We start from the raw sequence: 24,570 nt of genomic DNA on the forward strand, positions 1-24,570 counted from the left end.
ACAGCTCTTGCTGCCGGGTGGTTTTTGTGGTTGAAAAAGTGGTTTGGGTGAAAAATCTGTATTCCCTTTCTGCTTTTGATATTTTTGGGGAGGAGAAAAGCTTTCGAATCCGGAGGAAAAAAAGGGTTTGGGCTGAATTCTGGTGCTATCTAACTCTGTGTCTGTGGGATGAGTCCTCATCCCTGCTCCCGAAATGTCCCAGTGTGTCGTTGCTTTGCTTCCAGAAATATTTTGGAGAATCAGTTTGTTCCTCTCCTGCTTACTTTTATCCCTTCAAAAATGAAGATGTTTCAGCCCTGAATCAATCTAACTAATAATCTTAGTACTAAAGCCTAATTAAGATATCAATTAATTTGCAGCGTGCATTTAACAAGAAATATCTCGTCATTTTCCTCTATTATTCTCTGAAATTACTGCTGAGGGCTCTTTATACAGATACCTTAATTAGACTTTTTATTGTTAATGGGAATATTAAGCAAATTAAAATCGGATATTAATACTTTCCATGAATTTCATAATTGGCTGAAAAATAGAAAGCGCTGGGAATAATTGCAGGAATTTGTGTTCAGGGCTTATTTTCTTTTTGTTGCTGTTGTTGTTGTTGTTGTTTTGTGCTTTAATCCTTCACAGAAACCCTTCTGCATTTCTAACAACAGGGTCCTGAAAGTCTCTCATTAATTTTAATATTTACTGAACGCAAAGGAGCTCAAGCTCTTGTTTTTCCTTCTGTACACAGATCCTTCCGAGGCGTTCTCTCTTGCTAATTATTGTGGTTTTCTTCTCCTTTTTTTCGGAGTATAAAATCATTTAAGCAAAGAAGGGACTTGCAGGATTAAAACCCTCAGCACCAACGGAAGGTGTTTCAGTTTTTTCCCACCTGACATTTGGGTGATTCAGTTTGTGATACGTAAGGTCAGGAATTCCTTGTCAGGCCACGCAGGAGGGCGGGAGAAGGAGATTTTTGGGAAGGGAAAGGGTTTTCCCATGCCCAGGTGATTTGTCTCTGGCAGGGATGGGGCCAATCCCAACCCCAACTATTCCTTAAGCTTTCTTATCATGAGATAAATATATATATATATATATGCATATATAAGTGGGGATTTGGGCTCGATGGTCCTCATGGTCCCTTCCAACATGAGCTATTCTATGATTCTATGTGATATTACATATAAAACACATATATTGATACGATCTCTGTAATGATGGGATATATATATATCCCATCTATCTCTCGTGGGCGTGTGTACACGTATCTCTCATCTACACACAGAAATGCGTATAAACCACCCAAAACCAGCACCATCCCGGCAGGGCACCGGGACAAAACCACCTGAGCCCAGCCCTGAGCTCGGTGCCCGCTGCTGGGGGTGCAGAGTGGGGTGTCCCAGTGCGTCCCACCGGGGCTGCAGTGGGAGTTTTCCCAAGCCCCCCAGCCCCAAATGGCTGCGGCGGAGCCGGCGGGCTCAGACACACATGGTGTCTCGTTGAAATGCAGATCGTTTGGGGGGTATATGGGAGTCTTGGCTCCGAGGAGCTTCAGCTGACAGGCTTATTTGCACACTGGCTCTAAAATAACCGTGTAGGCTTTACATGACACCTTCTGTTGCTTTGGTGCAGAGAGGGGCTTTCGAGTGCCTTCCTTGCGGGGAGGGACGGGGCGGCCAGCGCGAGGGCTGGGGGCTGGCGGAGCCCCCGCGCCAGGCAGTGGCCTGGCGTCACCCCAGCATCGCCCAGTGTCACCCCAGCATCGCCTGGGTATCACCCCAACACTGTCACTGTCCCCTCAGGACCACCAGCACCACTCGGGCATCACTCGGGTACCATCCCGGCATCGCTGGGGTGTCGCCTCGGCGTCACCCCGGCTTTGCAATCCCCCAGCTCGGAGGGAAGCGGCTCCAGCAGCACTAAAACGCCACTTCTGGGTGCTGCAGTACTTTGGCACGCCACCAAGTTTGGGATCTGGCTCCGAATTCGCTCTCCCGAGGTGGGGTTTGGGGGTGGAACGTCCCATCCCGTCGGTGCCGCTCGCCGTTCCTTATCAGCCGCTGCTCCGCCGCTGCTCCGATTGTCAAACACGAGAGATGCTTTCACTCCTATTCAAAATAATTTAAATAAAAATGTTGCTACAAAGTGGAATAATATCTTTTGATGAATGTTTTTAAAGCCCTTTAGGTTTTCATGGTAATTTGCAGTGTAAAATTATTTAGAGATAAGAGCCAAATTAGCTCTTATAGGCGGAGGTCGATATGTCCCGTTATCCATGGAAGCAGTGTTTAAATATAATCAGCCTTTACTCTAATGCAGCATAATTGTTCATTTGAAATAGCTTTTTTTTTTTTTTTTTTACTCCATTCAATGAGTCATTAAAATATTCAAAGGATAATGCAGTGAATTGGAAATGAATTTATCACATTATCCTGTATATACTGTAGAGCATCAGGTAACCAGGCAGAGTCGGAACCAGTTTACAGCGAAACCCAGTAAACAAGGTTTTCCATTTTGTATTCAGCGGGGAAAGAAAAAGAAGGGAGAAAATACTGCCCTTCAAATGGAAAGCTTTCCGTCTTTATTCCCCCTCCTTGGGGAGGAGGAAGGGGGAGGGCGAGAGCAGCGAATTTGTACTCCACTAAAGCCTCGCTGCTTTAACTTTATTTTTATCAAAATATGTTTGTAACAGAAAGTCGTTATGGAAACCGGTTCTGCCAGCCGGGAGAAATCCTGCGCCAGGCTGGAGCGGAGCGGGACCCGCCGGGCGCTGCTGCCACCGGCACAGCTCGGCTCAGCTGCCCCCACAGAGCCCTTCCCAGGGCAGGGCATGGGGGGAACTGAGGCACAGAGCTGCCAGAGTCACGTCCAGGGTCGGAGACGGGAACTGTGTCCCACGTTTTTGAAGGAGAGCCGTTCCCACCCATCGCCCATCCCGCCAGTGGCTTTCCCCCCACAATGGGTGCTCTGGGTGCAGCTCCCGCTGCTCCAATCGCCCCCACGGCGTTGTAGAGCAGAGTGGAGAGCAGGTGGATGTGGGATTGGCAGGTTTTTGTGCCCAGGGACCACAGCACCCCCGCTCCCAAAGGTCCTGGCACCGCTCTTGGTCTTCAGACACCGCGGTGTCTTCTCCGGCGCTCGCGTTTGTCAGCGCGGTTCTCGTCGCCGGTTGATAAACAGGCTCCGGGTTGCAAGTGTCACCATAGAAACAGGTGCTGTCTTAAGCAAACAAGGGCTTTATTAACCTTAAAAATTATGGGATTTTTGCATCAGGAGAGGTTGGAAATGGAGCTGTGGGGGGCCAGCTGCTCGTCCAACCTGCCCCGTGTCCCCGTGCCCATCCCAAAGGGATGTGCTCCGCTGTAAACTTTTCCTCTCTAGCACGTGGCACGTGGCTCCAGCTTATCCAAAATGCTTGAGGTTTATCAAAAATAATAGACATCAGCTGCTAATTGCTGGCTGCTGCTATTCCTGCTGCGTGAAGAGTTGTAGGGACACCTTGGGGACGCTTTTGCAGAGCACTCGTGATCACATCCCAGCAGGACAAACACCTTGTCAGAGCAAGGAATGATTCTTAGTGGGTGAATTGATGCTAGAGGGGGAAAAAACCCCAGCTTTTGGGTATCCTGGAGACAGGAGGGATCCACATTTTGGGAGGTGCTGGCGTGTTGGTCAGGGATAGCGTTTTAAGGTTAGGGTTAGGGTAAGGTTTGTGTGCTGATCCATGATTCCCATGGATCTGTGACACTGTGGAACCCCTGAAAACCTGCAGTGCCAGTGGGATCTGTTGCCTCGCTGTGGGGGAGAAGGGGCAGATGTAGTCATTGGTGCCATGGTATTGTTCCTCCTCGCTGGAGCCCTCTCGACTCTCCTTTTTGGTGATGAAACCGAGGGTTTGAAAGGGAAAGAACAGAGAGAAGTGTTGGTTTAATTGATGACTTGGCTCCTTGGAATAGTCAGATCCCTGGTGTGAGTTTCTGTCGCTGCTTGTTAATGAAGCCTTTATTAATAAAAGGGGAAAAAAAAATTAAAAAAGAACTAAGAAAAAACCAAAATAAGTAAAGAGGCTGCTGTTCTGGGGAAGTTTACTTTGCACTCCAAGATCTACAGAAGAAATTCTTCTCTCTTGAGGGTGGTGAGGCCCTGGCACAGGTTGTGGCTGCCCCATCCCTGGAAGTGCCCCCAAGACCAGGTTGGATGGCGCTTGGAGCAACCTGAGCTAGTGGGAGGTGGGGTGGAATGGGATGAGCTTTAATGTCCCTTCCAACGCAAATGGTTCCATGATTCCATGGTTCTGTCAGTCCTGGGGTGCTCTGTTTGGGGGGAAATTCGCCCTGGTGTGGCAGGGGGTCGATCCCACTGCTGCATCCCTGCCAACCCCAACATTCCCACCCCACGTGAGCTGCCACTCGGCTTTATGCTCGCCTGCCTGGTAATTAATGCTCCCAGGTAATTACCCTCCCAAAGCCCTGGAAGAGCTGCCACTAAGCAATTCCCCCTGGCACAGCAGGATCTAAAGGCACGTGGTGGATGTGCAACAGCTTTGCTTGTTTTGGGAACGACCGCCCCACGTCCCAGATGCAGCAGAGTCAGGGCTCTGCTGAGAGGGCTGAGTGTGTTTGCTGCACCCATTTTGGGGCATGGAGAAAGGAAGGGGGAAAGTAGCAGGACACCCCAAAATATCCCAAAACCTCCTCCACCTGCTCTGGGTGCCGCACTCAGGAGGGCAGCACCGGCACGGGACACCCTGCCACGGTGTCACCCCCTCCCCTGAGCCCCCTACCCCGGTGCCAGCGGAGCTGTGGGGGCCGTGCAGGGCTGACAGGCTCAGCACAGACGTGCATTATATGATTATTATCATTATATTGCCAAGGATCCGTGATGAGGGAGGTGATTACGGGCGAGGAGGTTCTCGGGAGCCGCGAGCTGCTCGGATCCATCCGCTCATCCCAGCCCTGTCCCACGGGTGCTCCTGGCCCTGCCGTTCCACAGGGGTGAATTTAGGGGTGAAGCCACAGTGCTAAAGCATTCAGCACCCAGAAACCCACCTGGTTTTGGGGTTGTTTGGGATGTTTCCACGTGCTTGTCACACACTGACCAGGAGCTGTGCCATGAGTCGCTCCCTCTGCTCCGTCTCCTCACAGGTACCGTTGTTATCCTGATGGGAATTCATTTTTTTTTTTTCCCCCCTTGATGCTTCTATTTCATTTAACATGCAGAGGCTAATAATTTGTCACAATTCAATAAAGCCGAGGTTGCAAACACTCTCACTGCTGTTTATTTAAACGATGGTTTGTTAATTAGCTCCTCTTAACGAGGAGAGAATAAATCAGATAAACCCTACCAAAACGGCAGGCAGATATTTTGCACATTAATTTTATTTTCCAGTTGAGATATTCCTGGCAGCCAAGCGCTCACTGACTCCCTGCTCCATCCCAACCTGCTCTCCAAGCCATGGTGCAGGTATAGGTGTGTGGAGGAGCATTGTGGCACCAGGATGATGCTCTGCTTTGTGGTACTTTGGGTCCAGAAAGGACTTTTCTGCCTGTTTTATAGCTCTTTACAGGCTTTCTTTTTTTTTTTGGCTGTGGGGCTCCAGCCTGGCCATGGGAGGGATTGACCTCCCAGCATGCCAGGCGGCCCTCTGGTACTCCAGTTTTCCCTCTGCTTGTCTAACCTAGGGGAGAAAACAGGAATTAGAACAAGACTAAAGTTGTGCTGGTGCAACCTGGAGTTTAGGGAAGGTTTATCCATCACCGAGCTCCGATTCCATTGCTGGCTCCACGGAGAGCACTCAGCTCCCGTCCCACCACCATGGGAATATCTCATATGTAACCCATAAAACGTGTCCTGGGGGTGGGATTTCTTGAAAACCATTGTGTGTGTCCCCCTGTGAGCGTTTGGGGACCCCTGTGAGCACCCGGGACCCCACGAGGATGGCCGGAGGAGAGCGGTGGATCCCATCCCGTGCGCTCTCCGGGTCTACCTTGTGGAAGAGACGCTAATCAGTGATTAATCGGGCATGTGTGGTTGTGTGGGAGCGATTTGTGTTGGAGGAGGGAACTCCTACAGCACCCCGGTCATGAATCATTTGAAGAGCAAATTTGTGCAGTTACCAAGGGAACGGAAGAAAGGAAGGGACTTCCCTTTGCCGAAATGACTCGCGCTCTGATGCGGCTGAGAAAATCGCTCCAAAAAAAAAAAAAAAAAAAAAAAAAAAGAGCCGAAGCTGTGACTAAGCAGCAGAAGTTATGTAAAGTGCTCGCTGGGAAGTGCAGGGGAGGGACAGCACATCCTGCCGCTGCCCACGGCGGTGGCGGGGGGCGGCCGCCGGCCCCCTTCCCTCCTCCCCGGGGAGCGGGGGCGAAACGCCGGTTGGGCTGTTCCCGCCGCCGCCCCTTGCCCCGACCCTCAGAGCTGCTTAAAAACACCTGGGAAATGCCTGGGAGTCCCTGCTGGAGTGGGGCATCGTCCCCAGGCTGGGACCACCACGCGCATCCCCCGCCCTCGGTCACTGTTCTCCAGGTGTCACCGGGAAAATGGCCTTGCTCTGGCTGAAGGGGGGTGGGTTTGGGGGTGGTTGTGCCCCACGTGTGCAGTCCATCACCCTCATTCAGGCAGGTGTGTGGAGCCAGGTTGTTTCCACGGGGAATGGCAGGTTGGGGATGTGATGCTTCGCACTGGGGCTGGTTTGGAACAGCTCTGCCAGGGCTGGGCTCGTGGCCGAGGGTGGGATCCTCTGCTCCCATCCTGGTGGGAATTCAGCGAAGGGTCAACTGCTCGTTTCAGGGCTTGGCACCCAAATCTGATGGTGCTCACCCAAATTTAGGGGACGGTCCTCCAAAGGGAGTAAAAGCCTCATGCACAGGCAGAGGCACCAACCAGCGTGGAGGCTTCTTAAAAACCTCGGGAATCTGGTTTTCCCTCTGAAAACGCCACCCCGGGGCTGTGCCAGGGGGGAGCAGCAAAGACCCAGGGCTGTGGCAGCGAGATCTGTGTCGGCAGCACCGGAAAGATCCTTGGGAATCTTTCCAACTTCCGCCCGGGAGCCCCCGAGCCCGGCGGGGAGCCGCAATATCTCCCGAAAAGGGAATGCAGAGGCAGCTGCACACACGGCGAAGGAAAACCCTCTGCCTGCCCTCCCCTGGTGCCACAGACACCCGGTGTCTGAGCGATTAGTCACCGCCGAGGCTTCCCTCCTCCACAGGCAGAGCCTGTCCCCCCACACACAGGGAACCAGCGGAATGCTTAATTGGAGTTCCTCACACCTACCCGGGGGTAGCCTGAAACGAAGTGACAGTGCCGAGCGAAGCGCTGGAGTCAGAACCCCGGGAGCTGCGGGGTTGCTATGGAGTTTCTGGAGTTGGGTTTTAAAAAGGAAAGGGAAAGGGGGGAAAAAGAATTTTAGAGATAGATAGATAGATATATATGTAGTGGTCCCGATGGCAAAGCTGAGGGTGCTGCTGGGATGTTCCCCCAGGGGGATGAGGCTGCAGGGTTGGTCTCTGGAGGGGTTTCTGCTCCCCCGTGGGATGTTTGGTCTCCACAAAGGTGTTTTGTGCCCTGACAGCAGAGCTGAAGGAGGTTTGGGGTTGGTAAGAAACTCCTTTAAGGCTCCTGCACCCCGTGCGTGCAACGGGTAGGAAAGCTCATCCCTGCATCCTGTGCATGGGAGGGGGTAGGAAAGTTCTTCCCTTGTATCCCTTGTGTGGGAGGGGGTAGGAAAGCTCATCCCTGAATTCTGGAGTTGGGAAAAGGGGGTAGGAATGCTCCTCCCTGCATCCTGTGTGTGGAAGGAGCAGGGAAGCTCAGCATCCCGTGGGATCCAGACAAGGCTTTTCCTCCCTGATTACTTTTGGAACTGTCTCAGATGCACCAGGAAAGTCACTGGTGACCATGTCCCCCGGGGTGGGAGGGCTTGTCCCCACAGCAGCCCCAGTGCCTGGGTTAATTCACCCAGAGGAGGCAGGGTTGGAGTTCAACTAAAGGATTTATTTTCCTGCCTGAAACTTCCTGGGAGGATTTTAAGCCTTTTAAAAGCAGTTTCTCCTCCCTGTGTGGGGCCAAGCACCCAGGTCTGGGTTGATCAGCCAAGGGGACAGTGCAGCACTGGGACCCCCTTAGGTGGGCATACCTGTGTCCTCCCTCTCCTAGAACCCCATCAGCTTCACCTTCATCTTCCTCTGAGAGCTGTTTGGGCTCTACTTTTGAGTATTTTATTTTTAAAATGCAATGAGCGGGTCCCAGGAGCTGAGTCCCCAGCACTGACCATCACCTGGGGGAGCCTGAGCTTTGCCTTCCCTCAGGAGAGGGAAATTATGGCTTCATTCCCATCAGGAACAGCTTCTCTTCCCCAAAACAGAGGAGGAAAACAGGATATCATTTGTGGTTTCGTGAAAAAGTCTTTTTTTTTTTTTTTTTTTTTTTTTTTTTTCCCTTTTTTTTTTTTCTGGAAGCACAGCTCTCCCCCAAATTGCCTCAGTGCCAGATCCAGCCCCATCCTGCTCCATCTTGCCCTTGTCCCGGTGCTGCTCAAGGAGCTTCCTGGTACCAAAATGCCACTTTACACCCCAATCTCTCCCCCAGTTGATAGTCTGGGTGTACTCCCAGGGGTTTGCAACCCCCCACAGTGCTGGGATCTCTCTGTAGCTTCGAGTCCGACCCCAAATCTGCGGGGTTGGGAAGGGGCGATCGTTGCAGCCTCATCGATCCCACGTGCTGCTGCCCCGGGAAAAGGGCCCCTCATCGATAGAGCATCGACTCTCTCGGGGACACGGCCACCTTAAAAAGATCATCTGGAAGCGAGAGCTTTGGGCACCTGATGATTAATTAGTGTGTTGTAAATGACTCGGAGCAGAGGTGGCCGGTAAATGCGAGAGCAATTAAATCCGCACCCCTCCGACCCCTCGCCCCGACGTATCGATCCCCCCCGGCCGCCTCTGGGGGGGAGTTGAGCCGGGATTTCATCCCCCTGGCACTGGGAAAAATTACTTTTCCCAGGCTGGGACCTGCTCCTGCCTCTCAGTGCAGGCTCAGCAGCCTCCTCGCCGCTCCCCTTGGGTTTATCCCCTGCTGGTTCCGAGCGAGGGACGGAACAAGGTAGGAGAGCGAGGAAAACCCTCTCCGCTGGCTTCCCTTGATGAACTGAGCTAATTTCTCTCTTAATGGTTCGCTCCGGAGCTGAATGTGAGGCTTTCCTCCTGCACAGCAAACCCTCTCCCACACACAGACAAATAGGCTGAATATTTAATTGGAATTCCTCACACCTACAGGGTAAAGCCTTGTCAGTAGAAATAGAGCCCATCGCCAGCTGGCATCCCCGCACGCCACCCACCTTCGCTCTCAAAAAGAAATCCCTCCCCGCCCTCCTCCGTTTCCCTCACACCCACGGGGCCCCCCCCCCGCCCGCGGGAGGGTGTTGCCCCTCGCTCCCGGGATGCCCTCTCAGGGATGGGGGTGCCGTGGGAGGGTGCCTGGGAAGTGCCACCCCGCCCCAGCAGGTCGTGCCGGAGAAGATTCCCCGTTTCCCGTCACCTGCAGGCCTCGTTGGAGCAGCCCCACGTGGCTGCCCGAGGGACACCCCACTCTGGGGACGGGTGGGGACCCCCAGGGTGGTGCCAGGGGACCAGGAGCAGCAGAGGGCACTGCTGGTCTGTCCACCTGTGCCTTCCCTGCCGTGATGAAACTCTGGGAAAAGTGTATCCCAACTCTCCGGGAGCTTGTCTGGGATGGGGGCTGGCAAAAGGGTGTGCTTGGGAAGGGGATGCTCCATCCAGGTTCTGCCTGACCTTCCTGACTCAGGATCACCAGGCTGGTGCTGAGAATGAGAGCAGGTACTGGGAATGGATCTGCCTGCCCTGCCCCTGCCCCTTCCCACCTCCATCCAGGGGCTGCAGGAGCTCTTCATCCCCTGCTGTAGGTCCAGCTCCAGAGCTTCTCTGAGCAGGGAAATGGGGAAGGGTCAGACAGGCTCAGCACCCAGAAAAAAGGGCTATTCCCAGGGCATCCTGTTCTCAGGGATGCAGAACCTCCAGTGCCAGTGGAGCAGGAGGATGGCAGCGGGTCATGACCCCTGGGAGACACTGCAGCACCTTGCACTGCCTTTAATGCTGCTGGGGACAGTATTCCCTTCACTCCTCCAGTATCTCCTTTGCTTTCCAACAGAATTTCTCTTTTCTCATCCCCCCTCTTTTCCTTTCCTGCTCTTTCTCCCTCTCTTTCTCCTCGTACCTCTCTCATCCCAGGTTTCAAAGACCCCCCCCCCCCATCCCCTGCAGGGACCTGCCACCATCTGCGGTTTTCTTTTCCCTTTCTTTCCTTTTTTTCTCCCCCCCCCCCTCTTTTTAAAGTTTCCCCATGTCTTTGTCTTAACGAGCCAGGTTAAATATTCTGTAATCAGTGTAATAATACACCTGGACTCGTTCTGGAGATATCTGCCTTTTGTACTGCGACAGGACATTAATAGTAATTATTCTGCTTTGTAATTGGAGCTTTAAATACTAATTCAAACAGCCAGAGGAAAACCAATTAGTGCTAATTTATCTCTATGTGTTTTGGAGAGCCTGTGTCTGTCATACTGTGAAGAAATAGGTTGGTAATTAGTACAGTTGGGTGGTAGATAGAAGTAATTATCAGATTCTTTCATGTTCTTTAAAGGGGGAAAAAAAAAAAATCTAAAGGCTGCATGACTCTTCCTTTCCGAGGAAGTTTGCACCTCCAAGGAAAGGCCCAGCCAGCACCAGCTCCACATGAGGCTCCCACCTGTATCCATGGGCTCCTGGTGCCATATGGAGGGGCTCTTGATCCAGGGATGGGGTGTTTTGGGCAGGGACTGAGCAGAGTTTGAACCATAACCTGTGTATTTGAGCCATAGCCCTCATTTATGAATCCCATCCTGTGCATTTGACCCAAGCCCCACGTTTATGGAACTCGCCCTGGGCATTTACAACCACAGAATCCCACAGTGGTTTGGGTTGGAAGGGACCTCAAAGCTCATCTAGTGGGCAAGGGCACCTTCCACTAGCCAGGGTTGCTCCAAGACCTGTCCAACCTGGCCTTGGACACTTCCAGGGATGGGGCATCCTCTGGGAAATCCATTCTAGGGCCTCCCCACCCTCACAGCCAGGAATTCCTTCCCTATATCTCACCTAAACTTCCCCTCTTTTGGTTTGAACCCGTTGCTTCTTCTCCTGCCACTGCAATTCCTGGGGAAACGTCCCTCTCCAAATTCCCTGGAGCCCCCTCAGGCAGTGGAAGGTGCTGTGAGGCAGGAAAGCTGCTGTTTGAGGCAGATCCTACTTGTTTCAGACACACCTCATGCTTTTAAGCCAGACCTTGTGCTTTGAGGTGGCCAAACAGCCGCTGTCCCCCTCATCCCTGTCCCCATCATCACTTCCCGGAGTTCTCTTTGCTTCCCAGGAGGAAGCAGCAGGTTCCTCGAGGATGCTGGGCCCTGCCACACGCTGCTCTTTGATTTTTTTCCACTTCTTGAATAAGAGGATCTTGAGGTTTTCTCTGTGGGAAGGATTTGGGTTGTGGTTACTTCAGTCTCCACCCCCCCTCAACCCCCCCAAAAGTTGTGCTATTAAAAAAATTAATAATTCATGGAGTAGTTGTTCACCCCATCAGGAATTCGGGCCCAGCCAGACCAGGAGTGCAGCAGGATCTGCAGGAATTCATTAATGGTCCATTCAGTGTTTCCTTTCCCCTTTAAAACCCCAGTGGAGTTACCTTGGTAATAATAAAGTGCACCATTCCAGGAGGGAGGGAACAGGTTCTTATTTTGATTAAATGGATTTCTCCTCCTGCCTTCCTTACCCCTTTTATTCCTGCCAATTTAAAAAAAAAAAAAAATTTGTTTAGGGGGAAGGAGAAGAAAAAAAAAAATTATAAGCAAATGCTAATGCTGGGATAAAAAAAAATTAAAAAAGGCACATTTTTTTCCAAGGAGGGGAGAAAATGCCTTTGGAAGTGTTCTGTGCAAAGAGATGCCGGGGGGCACGATATATCAAAGAAAATATAATACACCCAGGTTAAAACTAATGATTGCCATATAATTAGATGTGAACCATTGTGCTATAAATGTGTATTCTTCAGCGTGCTGTGATTTTACTGTAAGAGAGAGAGAGAGAGAGAGAGAGAAAGAAAGACAGAAAAACACAGAACCCAGCAACATACTATAAAAAGCACTCTGTTGACTTTTCGGCTGTTTAGTATTCCTTGCCCGTACTCCCCCGGGAGTATGTAATTAGTGCTTTATGAAGAGTGCATTTAAAGCAGTTTAATATTCACCTCATTCAGTCTGAAACAATGTGATCACTGCTTAGACAAATCACTGCTCCTCACTGACATCCTCTGTCAGTACATTACCTCTGAAAAGACCTTTCAAGAGGCTCCCATGTTAATTAGTTGTCTGTCATGGATAAACAGAGCCGTGAGCAGAAGGGCTGCACCAGGCCAAAGACACACAGGGAAATACTGGGAAGGCATTTTTTTTTATTTTTTTTTAATCCTTCCCCCCCCCTCCCTCCCCAATCCCGTCTTTAATGAAAATTCCTGGCTTTCTCCGGCGGTTTGCTGGCACTTCGCGGAGTTTTGCGTGGCCTGGAGTGGAGCCTGGGTTTTCCTGGGATGCTCCCAGGGATGCTGAGCCAGGGCTGGCACTGCCACTCCCTGAGGGGGGTCTTGGCTCTGGGAGCATCCTCTGCTCTGGATGGGCACCTGCTGAGCTGCCCTGCTGTGCCCCAAAGGGTGAATGTCCCAAGCAACATCCCAGCCTGCATCCCACTGCTAAATCCCAGCCCTGAATCCCACTGTTACATCCCAGCCCTGTGTCCCAGTACAACATCCCAGCCCTGTGTCCCAGTACAACATCCCAGCCGTGCATCCCGGTGCAAAATTCTGGTCCTGCATCCAGGGGGCATTATTACATCTCAACCCTACATCCCAATCCCAACCCTGTATCCTGGTCCTGCATCCCAGCACTACATCCCAACCCTGCACCCCTGTGGTCCATCCCAACCCTGCATCCCTGTGCCGTGTCCTGGCCCTGTATCCTGGTCCTCTGTCCCATCCCACATCCCACAGATGCTCTCCCAGGCAGTCAGGGATCCCCAGCAGAATTCCCCTCAGCTCCTGATCCCTTGGCTCTCCCTTTGGAAGTGTCAAGCCGCTTGAACCTGGAAGCTCCCATGGAAGCTGGCCCAGCCAGATAGGATGGGACACAGCACCCCAGTCTCTCAGGGTAGCACCTTTCCAGCCCATTCCCAGCGGGATGTGGGCATGGAAATATCCCAGAGCCAGGAATGGAACATGGGAAGTGTTTGATCCCGGCACTGCCACCAGCTCAGGGATGAACAGGAGGAATTTCTGCCCCCCCACCCCACCTGCCCCTGGCTTTGTCTTCCCCAGGAAATCCCATCAGTGATTTGTCCCCATCCAGGGTGCTCCCGCTGCCACCCGTGGGCTTCCAGCCCCCTGTTCTCCTTCCCTGGAACAACTTACTCCCTGAATCCTTCCCACGTCCCTCTGTGTGTCCCTGATGTCCCCTGGTGTCCCTTGGTGGCACCAGCAAGGTGGATTCAAGGCACCATTCTGGGAGCTGGTCCTGGCTCTGCTGGTGTCTCCTCAAGCCCCCATGGAAGGGATGGAGGACTGAGAACCACAGGAATCCTATTCCAGCCCCACTCTGGCAGCCCCCAGGAGCCAAATCCAACAAATCCAACACTTCCCAGAGCCAGGGAGGACGCTGAGTCCCCACCAAGGTGCTTAAGGGGCAGATGAGGTCCCATGCTGTCCTTTCCCTTTGGGAAGCAGCAGACATGGAATGCTGCCTGCTCTGCTGCTGGGAGCGATAGCCGAGGCTGGAAAACACGAGTGGGTTTGGGTGGGTCCCACAAGTGCATCCACATGCACATCCCAAGCCATGGTGGGAAAGACACGGAGCATCCCCACGGAACACCTTCCTGAGCCCGGCCCTGCCACCGACCAGGGGTGTCTTGGGGTTTTTCCCCTTTTCTCTCCCTTTTTTTCACCGGTTTGTTTCCCCTGGCTCTCTTAGTCACGAAGGTGAGGCACTGACAGAGACACAGACATCAAAAACAAGAGGTGATGAAATGCTGGGAATAATTAAGTTGCGCTAAATCACCGGCCCCGGCGGAACACTGCCAAGGCGCCCGGGAAAACTGGAGCACCGGGAGCAGAGTTATTATTAATAATCACCAGCGCCCCAGAGAACAACAACCTATTTTGCACCTCTCTGCACCAAAGGAGTGGGAAGGGGCCGGGAAGGGACCCCCATCAGCGTGGAAGGGCGTGAGGTTGGGATTTCCTTCCCTGCACGGCACCGCACGTATCCCGGCGGGATATTTGGGGCTGTCCGGGACGGGATCCATCCCGGAGCCATCGCCACAGTCCAGGCTGCAGCAGCAGCCCCAGAGCAAGTCTGCTCCCGCCACGGATCCTCCACGCAACCCCTGGGCCTTACGTAAGGGCAGCCTTATCCTGCTGCCATCGGGGCCCGTCCTGGAGCTCCCGTTCCCAGCGTGTGGGCGAGCCTGTTCGCCCCGGGCTGGGAATTGCACAGCTCCTGCCCCTCTGCCTTGCACCACTGCACGGACTGCTGTGCAATTCCAGAGCGGCAGCCGCGTGCAGCCCGCCTTGGCAGGGTGATTGGGGTGCGTTTCCCCTCGTGTGGTGCCAGGATTAACCCTTCGGGACTCTTGGGAAGGTGTTCCAGGGTGTGCAGGGCTCGCTGCCCTGCAGCCCCCTCTGGTTCTCCCTTTGGTGATGGTGTGCCTTAAGGGACACCCATGGCTGGGGGAAGGGATGCTCCAGCTCCCACAAACCCTCCTGGGCACTACTGTGTTTTTTTAGGGGAGAGAAAAGAGACCTCAGTGCTAAGATTCCTTCTCTAGCGAATGCTAAACCAATGGCTTCACACTTTACACAGGACAAGGCTCGCTTTAGGGCCTGACCCCACTTGGTTCCGTGTCTGTGAGAGCCCAGACAGGCTCTTTGCAGGGTTTGGGGCTGATTTCGGATGCCACGTGGCCGTGGGTAAAGCCTGAGCCCCGGTTCCCACCGCCCTCCCCACCGGCACACGTTTCGTCAGGAGAACAGTCCAGACCTGGTCAAAATCCTCCCTGGCGGGGGAAAAGCCAAGGGTGTCGAAATTTGGGAGAGTTGTAAATCTAATGGGTTTGTAAAATCTTTAAGCCGCCGTCTGCAACGTGCAGGTAAACCTTTAATTCCCTGACAATGCCGAGCTAACTCCCAGCTAAATCCCTGATTCCCGTGCACCGTGGCCTGTCTGCAGCTTCCACGCTCTCTGGATGTGGTCCCAGGGGAAAAATTCCCCAAAATATCCATGCACCAGGTTGTGGTGCTTCTGCTCTGCTGATGGAAACCTTTGGATAGCTTTTTGTGACTCTTAAAAACAGGAATCACACGGGATCTTGCGTCCCTGAAGTGCCCTGGGCAGGGGGACAGGGAAAGAGACACCGAATTGGGGGGTCCCAGCTCTCCCTTTTCCTAAAACATGTTGGATGTGAGGTGTTGGAACGATCCCAATGCCGGCATAGCCAGTGCCAGCTGACAGAACCTTTCCCCCCTTGATCCAGCCGGATCCGATCCCCGTGTGACAGGGAGAGGGAGCAGCTGCAGAGCCCCGTCCTGCCCGGAGCAGGGGGAGCCCGACGGGTTTGGGAGCTCGTCAGCGCAGCGATGACAGCTCCAGGGATTGGGATTGCTCCACGCGGGTCCCATTCGCTGGGAGAACGTTTCCCAACCTGGTGGAACCTGTACGGACGACCACCCTTTCTTAAGCAATTTTCCTGACTCAAGATCCCACCCCGAGCCAGAGGGAGAGGGATCTCTGCTGCCTCTTACAACACAGCTCCATCCAAACTGGTTTTCCCATTAATCCCTCTTCCAGAGGGTTTTTTTCTCCCTCTTTGTTTTTTTTTTTTTTTTTGTGACCAGAGGTGCTGTTGAATCTTCAGGAGGGTGTTTGGTGCTGTCTTGGCTTTCCTCAGGTGGGGGGTTGAGCCCACCCATGGCACCCAACACAGATTAGCCAAAATTGTGTCTTTTATTGGAAAGATTTTCCTGAGGCAGGAGGGAAAGGAATGGCTCCTCTGGGAACTGGATGAGTGAGGCACAGGGAGGGACTGTCCAGCAGTGCCAAGGGATCCTCAGCTCTTTTTTTTTTTTTATATTAATGGCCCAATATCTAACTGGAGCAAATCCAGAGGATGGCACAGCGTTCATCCCCCTTGGATTTACAGCCAATTTCCAAGGGGTGAACATTCTTATAGGGGAGTGAGAAGTTGCTAATTCATTCCAGTGCTCAGCAAGTCATAGAATCATGGAACATCCCGAGCTGGAAGGGACCCACAAGGATCAAGCCCAGCTCCTTGGTGACAATCCCAGTGGGCTAAAACCCCTCCAGCAACATACCCCAAACACCTATGGAAGCACCTGCAGCCATTTCTACCTTATAAATTGATTTTTGGCTCCTGGGGACGAGCCGGTGCCTCCTCCCCCCGCATATCCCCCCCCTCCCAAGCAGGTCCTGGCAGATGAAGGGTTACTCAGCCCCATCTGCTCCAGCTCCCCATTTCACAAGGGCGGGCTCGGAGTTTTTACTACAAGTTTCAGACAATGAAGGTGTGTCTGCGCTCCGAGCCTGGCTTGCCCGCTGTGTAGGCGTCGGGTTCAGCGCCGTCTTGTCAACACTTGAATATGTTGAGCATCACTCACGGGGCATTCTGTAAGAAACCTATTAAGTTAATTACCGAGGCTGTGTGTGTGTGTGTGAGAGAGAGAGAGAGTGTGTGTGTGTGTGCATCTCCTGTAAAAATTGGGCTTTCTTCTCCTCGCAAGACACTCGTGATGCAAGCCCCGGCCTCTCGGGGTGATGACATCTCGTCTGCTGCTGTAACTGATACGGGGCTCGAGCTGCCTGAGAGGCTGTGGGATGGCGTGGGGGGAAGGTGGGCTCAGGGTGGGACCCCCCCTCTCAACCTGCCTCGGGATCACCCGCCCAAATTTAAGGACCTGCTGGTTACAGCTGGAGAGGAATGAGGATGCCAATCCTAAATCTGCGGGGTTTGAACTCAAACTGCTGTAGGGGTAGGTCGAGCATCCCTGTGGATGTTTGTTTATACCATTTCTGCTCCCTCCAAATTCCTGGGCAAAAAAACGCAGTTTCATGGATTCACAGCGTGATTTAGGTTGCAAGGGACCTTAAAGCTCATCTTCTTCCACCCCTCCCCCCTGCTGTGGGCAGGGACAGCTTCCACTATCCCAGGTTGTTCCGAGTGCTTTCAACACTTCCAGGGGTGGGGCAGCCACAGTTCCCCTGGAAGACCCCTTGGCTTGGGAAGAGGGCACAAGTGGCCTAAAATTATCAGGGTTGGAGGGGGGGGGTATTTTGGAGGGGCTGGGGGTGCAAGGCAGGTGGCACAGAAATAGTCTCTGGCAGCACCTCCACCCCTAAAATATGTAAAAAAAAAAAAGAGTTTTCCCTCGCTGGAGCCCAGGCCAGGGGAGGAAAGCGGGGTGAGCTCTGGTTCCTGGCTCCCAAGGTGTTTTTTTTTTATTTTTTTTGGGAGGCACACTGGGCATTGCACAAACAGCCCCCGGCGCTTGCACGCGCCCCAGGTGGGGCGGCTCGGCCCCCTCCCTCCTCCCCTCCTTCCCAGAGCATCCCACGGGAGCCCGGATCCGGTGGACTTTTATGGAAGAAAGGGAAGTCCATGGCACCGCCAGAGCAGCTTTGGCAGACGTGCAGCTGCAGCAGCTGTTAACCCCTGATCCTCGGGGTAGGAGCTCTGCCTGCACCTCTCCTGCCTGCTGGGGTGCAAGTTTTAGGGGCAGGGAGGAGGGTTCAGCAGCCCCACTATGGATCTGCCAGGAGCCTGGGGAGGCTGTGGGATGCTCAGCAGCAAAAAACCTCCATAGAGAAGGTGCATTTGGCTCTTTCTCACCACTTAAGCCAGTGCAAAAGTGCTCCCTATCCTTCCAGGACGCCCCCTCCCCTTAAAAAAAAAACCCACCCCACAAGCAGGAGGGAAGTGTGAGGAAAAACTTGTGCTGCCCCAGAGAAGGATGTTTCCGGTCGGAGTTTCTCCCGTCCCAAGGGCAGCTCTGGACTCTCCCTGCGAGCGCTGCCAAATCCTGCCGTCAGGAAGCGGCGTGGGGAGGGGGGAGGACGATGGGGTGGCCGAGCCCGAGGCCGCCCGGATGCTCTGGGGGGGCCCAAACACATCACGTTCCCCTCCCGTTCCCCTCCCGGCCAGGTCCGGAGGAGGGCAGGGAGGAGGGGGAAGGGGGGGCGGTGTCGTCATCAGAGGCGATGGGGACACTTTTTGGCCAGCGGAAGGAAGGGGAAAAACCAAAAATGAAATGATAAAATAAGGAATAAGTCGTCTTCCCCCCCCCCCCCCCCCCCCCCCCCCCCCCCCCCCCCCCACCCCTCCAGCGCTCCCATCAGATTAGCGGAGCCGAAATAGCCGAGCCGGGCCCAGAGCGGGAGCAGGGCTGGCACGCGCGGGCTTTGATCCGCCCCCGCGCCCGGGGAAGGTGCCTGGGACCGGGATCAGACACCCCAGGGGAGGAGGAATTTGCAGGGGAGGGTTTGCGGCGAGCGCGCGGCCCACGGACACCCGGCGGCCCCGGCGTGCCCCAGCCCGGCTGCCAGGGTGGGATTTGGCACCCCTGTGGCTGCTGGAGGGGGTGGTGGGCATGGTATCCGATCCCAGAGCAGGTCCAGAGGAGCCCGTGGAGGTGCTCCAAGGGCTGGAGCCCCTCTGCTCTGGAGCCAGGCTGGGAGAGTTCACCTGGAGAAGAGAAGGGTCCAGGGAGACCTGAGAGCCCCTTGCAGGGCCTGAAGGGGCTCCAGGAAAGGGACTGGGGACAAGGGATGGAGGGACAGCACACAGGGAATGGCTTCCCAGTGCCAGAGGGCAGGGTTAGATGGGATATTGGGAAGGAATTCCTGTCTGTGAGGGTGGGGAGCCCCTGACACAGGTTGCCCAGAGAAGCTGTGTCTGCCCCATCCCTGGAAGTGTCCCAGGCCAGATTAAAGCAACGTGGAAGGTGTCCCTGCCCATGGCAGGGGGTGGAACTGGATGAGTTTTAAGCTCCCTTCCCACCCGAAGCATTCCATGTTTCCAGCCTGGTTATGCCTCGTGGTGGTTCAGCCCCACGTGCCCCACGGACACGGTTATTGCTGGATGGCATCAGCACTGGGAACGTTCTGGCACTTTCCATCCCCCAATGGAATCGCATCCCTGTTCCCAGAGGCCACTCAGCTGGCAGAGTCTCCCCACGGACACATCCCAGGGGAGGCTCCCAGTGCAGGCTCCACTCTCATCTGCACAGAATCAGGCAAAGGGCCTTTAAATGACTGAATTAGGCAAAATTTGGTGTTTCTCCAAGAATCCTCCGGAAATCTGCTGCTGGAAAAGCAAGCTCATCTTAAAGCTACACGCCATGCAGAGCAAACAAGTTTCCCACTCTCAAGAAATGGGGCTGGAAAAGACCTTTCTGGTCCTGCCCAGCCCTTTTTTTTTTTTTGGCTGGTTCAATGTTGTTCTTCGTGGTGGGACCTCGGGGGCTTTGTGGAAAGCTCTCGTGGGGCACCTTCCTGGGGAGGTTTTGGAGGTGCCCAATGAGAACTGGGGGTGATGGGGGCACCAAGGGAGCCTGGATCCCATGGGGTGAGTGGGAGGAGATGGTGGTGGAATTCCTGGGAAGGACCAGGACAGCAAATGCAGGTGTGGTCCAGCAGCTGCTGGGAAAATGGGTGTCGTAAGTGGTGTTGGAGCGGTGCCACCCTGTCACAGCGAGAGAATCCAGGAAAAAAGTGCCCTTTTCTCCTTCTGCCCCTTGAGCCTGAGCCGTCCTCAGGCCTTCCTCCCCCTCCTCCTCCTCCTCACCCAGCAATTCATCCACCCTCACTTCCCACCCTAGCAGTGCAGCATCCACCGTTATCCCACGGGCACCAAGGGGGCAGGGGATGCTCACAGGGGGGTCCTGGCTGGATCCTGAGCAGGACAAAGCCCAGCCCAGCCCTGCCCTGGCCGGGCCAGCACCGGGCCAGTGGGTCAGGGTGACTCATCTGGCAGCAGCTCCGCCGTGAGCTCGCCCACAATTGCGACACCGCGGGGATGTAAAACCCAGCCAGCCCGAGCCCGGCATCCACACAGCTTCCTAACACGCCCCTGGGGTTGCTACCAACATCCCTGTTGTTCTTAGCAATCCCATCATCCGTCATTTATCGTCCTGGTTTACAACAGAGGCCCAGGGGCTGGGAGATGGGGCGTGACTGCACGGGACGCGATTGCGGCGCGCCCCAAAAGGGTCTTTGGGGTGCATCTACCCCCCCCTTCCCAGTGCTGCTGGTGCTGCTCCAGCTTCCCAGCATCTTGGGGCAGCAATCAGAGCATGCACAGCCTTCCCTATCATTTTATTCCACCGTCATTTTATTCGAGCAGTGCAACTTTCTCGCTTAAACAAACTCCCGGTGTCAGGGATCCGGAGAGAGGAGGAGGAGCTGGAAAACTCTTCCAAAACATGAAGTTTTTTGGCAAAGCAGCCAACCTGGACTCTCAAATCCACCCCTTAAACCCAATCTTGGAGCGTCCTGGGGCAGCCACATCCCTCCTTGCCCTGTGCACACGTCGGGGATGGAGCTCAGCATCCTGCATCCCATTTCCACCCCCCTCCCCTCATCTGCCTCTATAATCCCACAGGTGTTTTAAAATTAAAAAAACAACAAGAAAAACAACACTTCCCCCCCCCCCTTTTTTCAACACAAGTGTTTTGTCTGAGGTTTCAAAACCATCCCAAGTGTCATCACAGCCTCCACCCCGCTGGCTTGGACCCCTCACCTACATCCTGAAGGAAAGGCGCAGAGAGGCACAGAGCCCGTGCCAGCAACGCCTAAGCCAGGCAGGTATCTGTGTCTCACTGCAAATCCACCCAGCAGAGCCTCCCTGTTTTGAAAGGGGATATTCTGGCACCGGCAATGCCATCCCTGGGCTGCCAGGAGAGAGGCAGGAGCTCCCAGGGAAGGTCCCAGATCCGGGATGGGTTCGGGTTATGAAGGGCAGAGTTTTGTCTCTTAGATTAAAAAAAAACAAAAAAACAAACAAACAAAAAAAAACAAACCAAAAAACAAACTCACAAAGAGCCACAGGCTGAGGTGATTTATGTTTATTTGGCTCAGTTAATAACCCGTGGCACGTCCTTCCCTGCGGCATTAGGGTGGATCAGACAGGCAGCATTTAAATTGCAGCCGTGCCCGATATTTATTTTTTAATATATTTTTATGGTCGCCTTCCCCAGTTATGGTGAGGCAGGAAAAAAGCAAAAAAAAAAAAGTCAGGAGGCTGCAAGAGTTCCCTGATAATCCTAAAATTTGGGGTAAATCATTGGAGTTCAGACGCCAGGAAGCTGGGAGAGGTTTTTCAGAGCTGTGTTGGAGCTGTGATGTCCCAGTGTGTGACATCCCAATGTGTCCACCTTGTCCTGCTCCATCCTGAGCCTCCAGCAGGGACCCAGGAGTGACAACGGGACCCCTCATGTCCTTGGGGAACCTCACAGTGAGTTTTCCCAGGAGTTCTGATGAGCCTCAGGCAAATTTTTGGGATGTGGATGTGTATTGCTTCGGTGCATATTTATGTAGCACCATCTCTTTGGTCAGATGGGGTGTCCTGGAATGATTCTGGTGTTAAAATCATCCAATTTTGGTGCATTTCAGTCCCCAAACAGGTGGATCCAGTGGCTGTGTGACCCAAATCCACCCAGGTTTAGCTTTACTGAGGTTCTGGATCAGCCCTAAAGAGAAGTTCCCTGCAGAAGGAAAAGCACCTTTTCCTCTCTTTGTGATTTATCGAACTTTCAGGCACAGGTTGAGACCAAACCAGTCAAATATCACCTGTAATGGTGAAATTCCATTCATACAAATGTTAATAAATTAAAATAACGAGTTTAGGCTGTGGGTAAGGGAGATGACCAGGCAGGGATGGGGGCATTCCACGTATCCCACCCCGTGTTGTTCGATGAGTCCCCTCCTTGTAGGGATTGTGCATTGCTGGAGCCCAGGACAGGAGGAGCAGGAGGCTCTGGAGAGTGGATTAACCTCCTGTCATTGACATGCACGGAAAGCAAAGTGTCTGGGGTGTGAGGATCCACTGGGAAGTTTGGCTGGAGACGTGGGGTACCCACGTTTTGGAGCAGGGAAATGCTGGGAATCATTTCTGCCCTAGGCCTGGGATGGCCTGGGCCTTATCTCCAGCTGTGCCTGGGGAACGAAACCGGCTCCCAGCACAAGCCCAGGGCCCTGAGTCATCCCAGGATCCGGGAACCAGGGCTGCAGGGAAGCACCGGAGGCTGAGGATGAGGTTTGGGGTTGGGAAAGCTGGGCTGGTTCCAGCGGCAAGGGGAGGTTGTTCTGAATTTGGGGTGTGATGGGATCCAACCTCCGTCAGGGTCTTGTCCCACCATCGCCTGTGTTAACTCATTCCCTGCCCTGGGAGTTTGCTGTGCATTTTTCCATCTTTCTCTCTTCCTCCTAAATCCTCTCCTGGTGGAAAGAACACGATCCAGTGGCATAGCAAGGTTGGCGTAACGGGATGTGACATTCATCATAAAAAAAGGGACTTGCAGGGTGGGGGCTGACAGGCTCCTTGGGGCACAAAACCCTGGCTTGATGGTGATGGGAAGAGCAAGAGTGGGCTGGAGCCGTGCCAGGAGGGAGAGGGTCAGCGTGGCGTGGGCGAGCAGGAGCGGTTTGGGAGCATCCCATGCCCCAAATTCGGCACCGGGATCGGTGTGGAAGCCAGCTGACAGGAAAACGGGCAGCTGAGCTGGGGAATGCCGGAGCCTGGGAGTGCTGGGAGCTGCCCAGGCCCTGCCCTGCTCCCTCATGGCCTCCCTTCCCTGCACGCAGGGATAATTGGAGGGAGAGTTTCTCTTGGAGCGGGTTTTTTTTCTCGCATGCTTTTTTGTTGGAAAGCAGGACGAGCCGGAATGTTGCTGGGAGCTGGGGTAGGAGCGGTGCTCACCGCTGGTGCTGGCTTTGGTGGGGAGGAGGAAACCCCAAAACGTTCACCTTGCTCTGCAAGGACACGGTGGAACAGATCCATATCCACCTGCAATTAGCATCCCGTTCCTTCATTCCCTGTCCCAACCTCTGCTCCACTCTGATCGAGGGAGGCTGGACTGCCATCCCGGCAGCTCTGCCCTTCCCGGGATGCTCCCCTGAGCTCCCCAAGAGCCAATTCCTACATCCTGACCTTGCTATAAGGATCACAGAGAGAGAGAGGAGAACAAATCTGGGCTCCCAGCTGTGCCAGCTTTGAAAGCACTTGCCCCGGTCGAGCTGTAAGAGGCAGCACAGGAGGAGCCCTGGTTGTTTGGGGATTAACTTCCCCGCTCGGAAAATTGCTGGTTAATGGTTCCAGCACGATCCCGGGGCCGGCACCTCGGCTGCTTCCCTGCGGGATGCAGCCCCCGTCCCCCGGCTGTGCTCCCCCCTGGTGTCCCCGGGGTCCGCGGGGTCGGGTTGGGACGCGCTCCCGGCGAGGCAGCAGCAGCCCAGCCCCGCTCCGCTGCACTTCCCTGGGTCCCATCCGTCATCTGTTTGTCCTGGTCCCCTGCCAGCGATTGTGCCGATTCCCACACCCACTTTCCATAACCCTCCGTCCTCGCCCGGGCGAATCGCTGGCGAGCTCGCCACCCATCCCTTTCCCCTCCTCTCCGATGGGATCAGACACGTTCTGGAGAGGGGGGAAGAGAGGAAAGAGGGGGGAAAAGGGAGAGAAAAAAAAAAAAAAAAGATCAAGAGGAAAACAAAATGTGACTCAGTGCCTTTAATTTATTTGTATTTATTTATTTACTCCCCACGCTGCAACGTGCGGGAGGCAACACTGAGTGCTGGCTGTGATCTTCCAGGGAGCCTTGGTCGTTGTCTGAGGCATCAGGAATTTGGGCGAGGGGGGAGAAATAATTTTCTCCACTCTTTTGGCCAAGGAAAAGATCTCAGAGAGGAGCTGCTGGCACACAGAAAACTGTGTGGCACAGATTTTTCGGGCTGCCCAGGTCTCTGCGTGAGCATCCCCTGCCCCGCCAGCACTCGACACCACACGGCACAGACCGGAGGGTGGAAATATCTAATTCCATCTCCTACACTGTGTCCTCGGCAGGGGAAAGAGAGAAAGAGGAGATAAAAGGCTGGGAAGCTCAAATGGTGTCATTAGGAACTATTAATGCCCTCATAAAAGGGCATTAATAAACACGGCAGCTCATCAGCGTCCATTAGCTCCGCTCGTGGCAGGGATCTTCGGGAGCTGCCAGAGTGTGATGCTCCCCTCGCCCTCACCAAAGGGGAAAAGGCCTGGAGGGGGGTTATTCCTCGTGAAAACCATTCCCTCCACAGAAAAAAAAAAAAAAATAATCAGGGAGGAAAAGCTCACAGGAGCAAGCAGGGCTTTACACCTTCAATCCTTCCGTGCCCAGAGCTTGCTCCTTGCTCCCAGGGTAGCTGTTTACTACGAAAGAAAAAAAAAAAAAAAA

General features: G+C 54.0%; 1 protein-coding gene across 3 annotated transcripts in view; it reads left to right on the forward strand.

Moving 5' to 3' along the window:
• The window catches only part of PEBP4 (phosphatidylethanolamine binding protein 4), a 73,615-nt gene that overhangs the window by 39,427 nt on the left and 9,618 nt on the right, over positions 1–24,570 (forward strand). The window lies entirely within an intron of this gene.

The sequence above is a fragment of the Empidonax traillii genome, unplaced genomic scaffold, assembly GCF_003031625.1.
Source record: "Empidonax traillii isolate 1590-97213 ecotype Southwest subspecies unplaced genomic scaffold, ASM303162v1 scaffold1379:size164548, whole genome shotgun sequence".
In the NCBI taxonomy this organism is placed as follows: domain Eukaryota; kingdom Metazoa; phylum Chordata; class Aves; order Passeriformes; family Tyrannidae; genus Empidonax; species Empidonax traillii.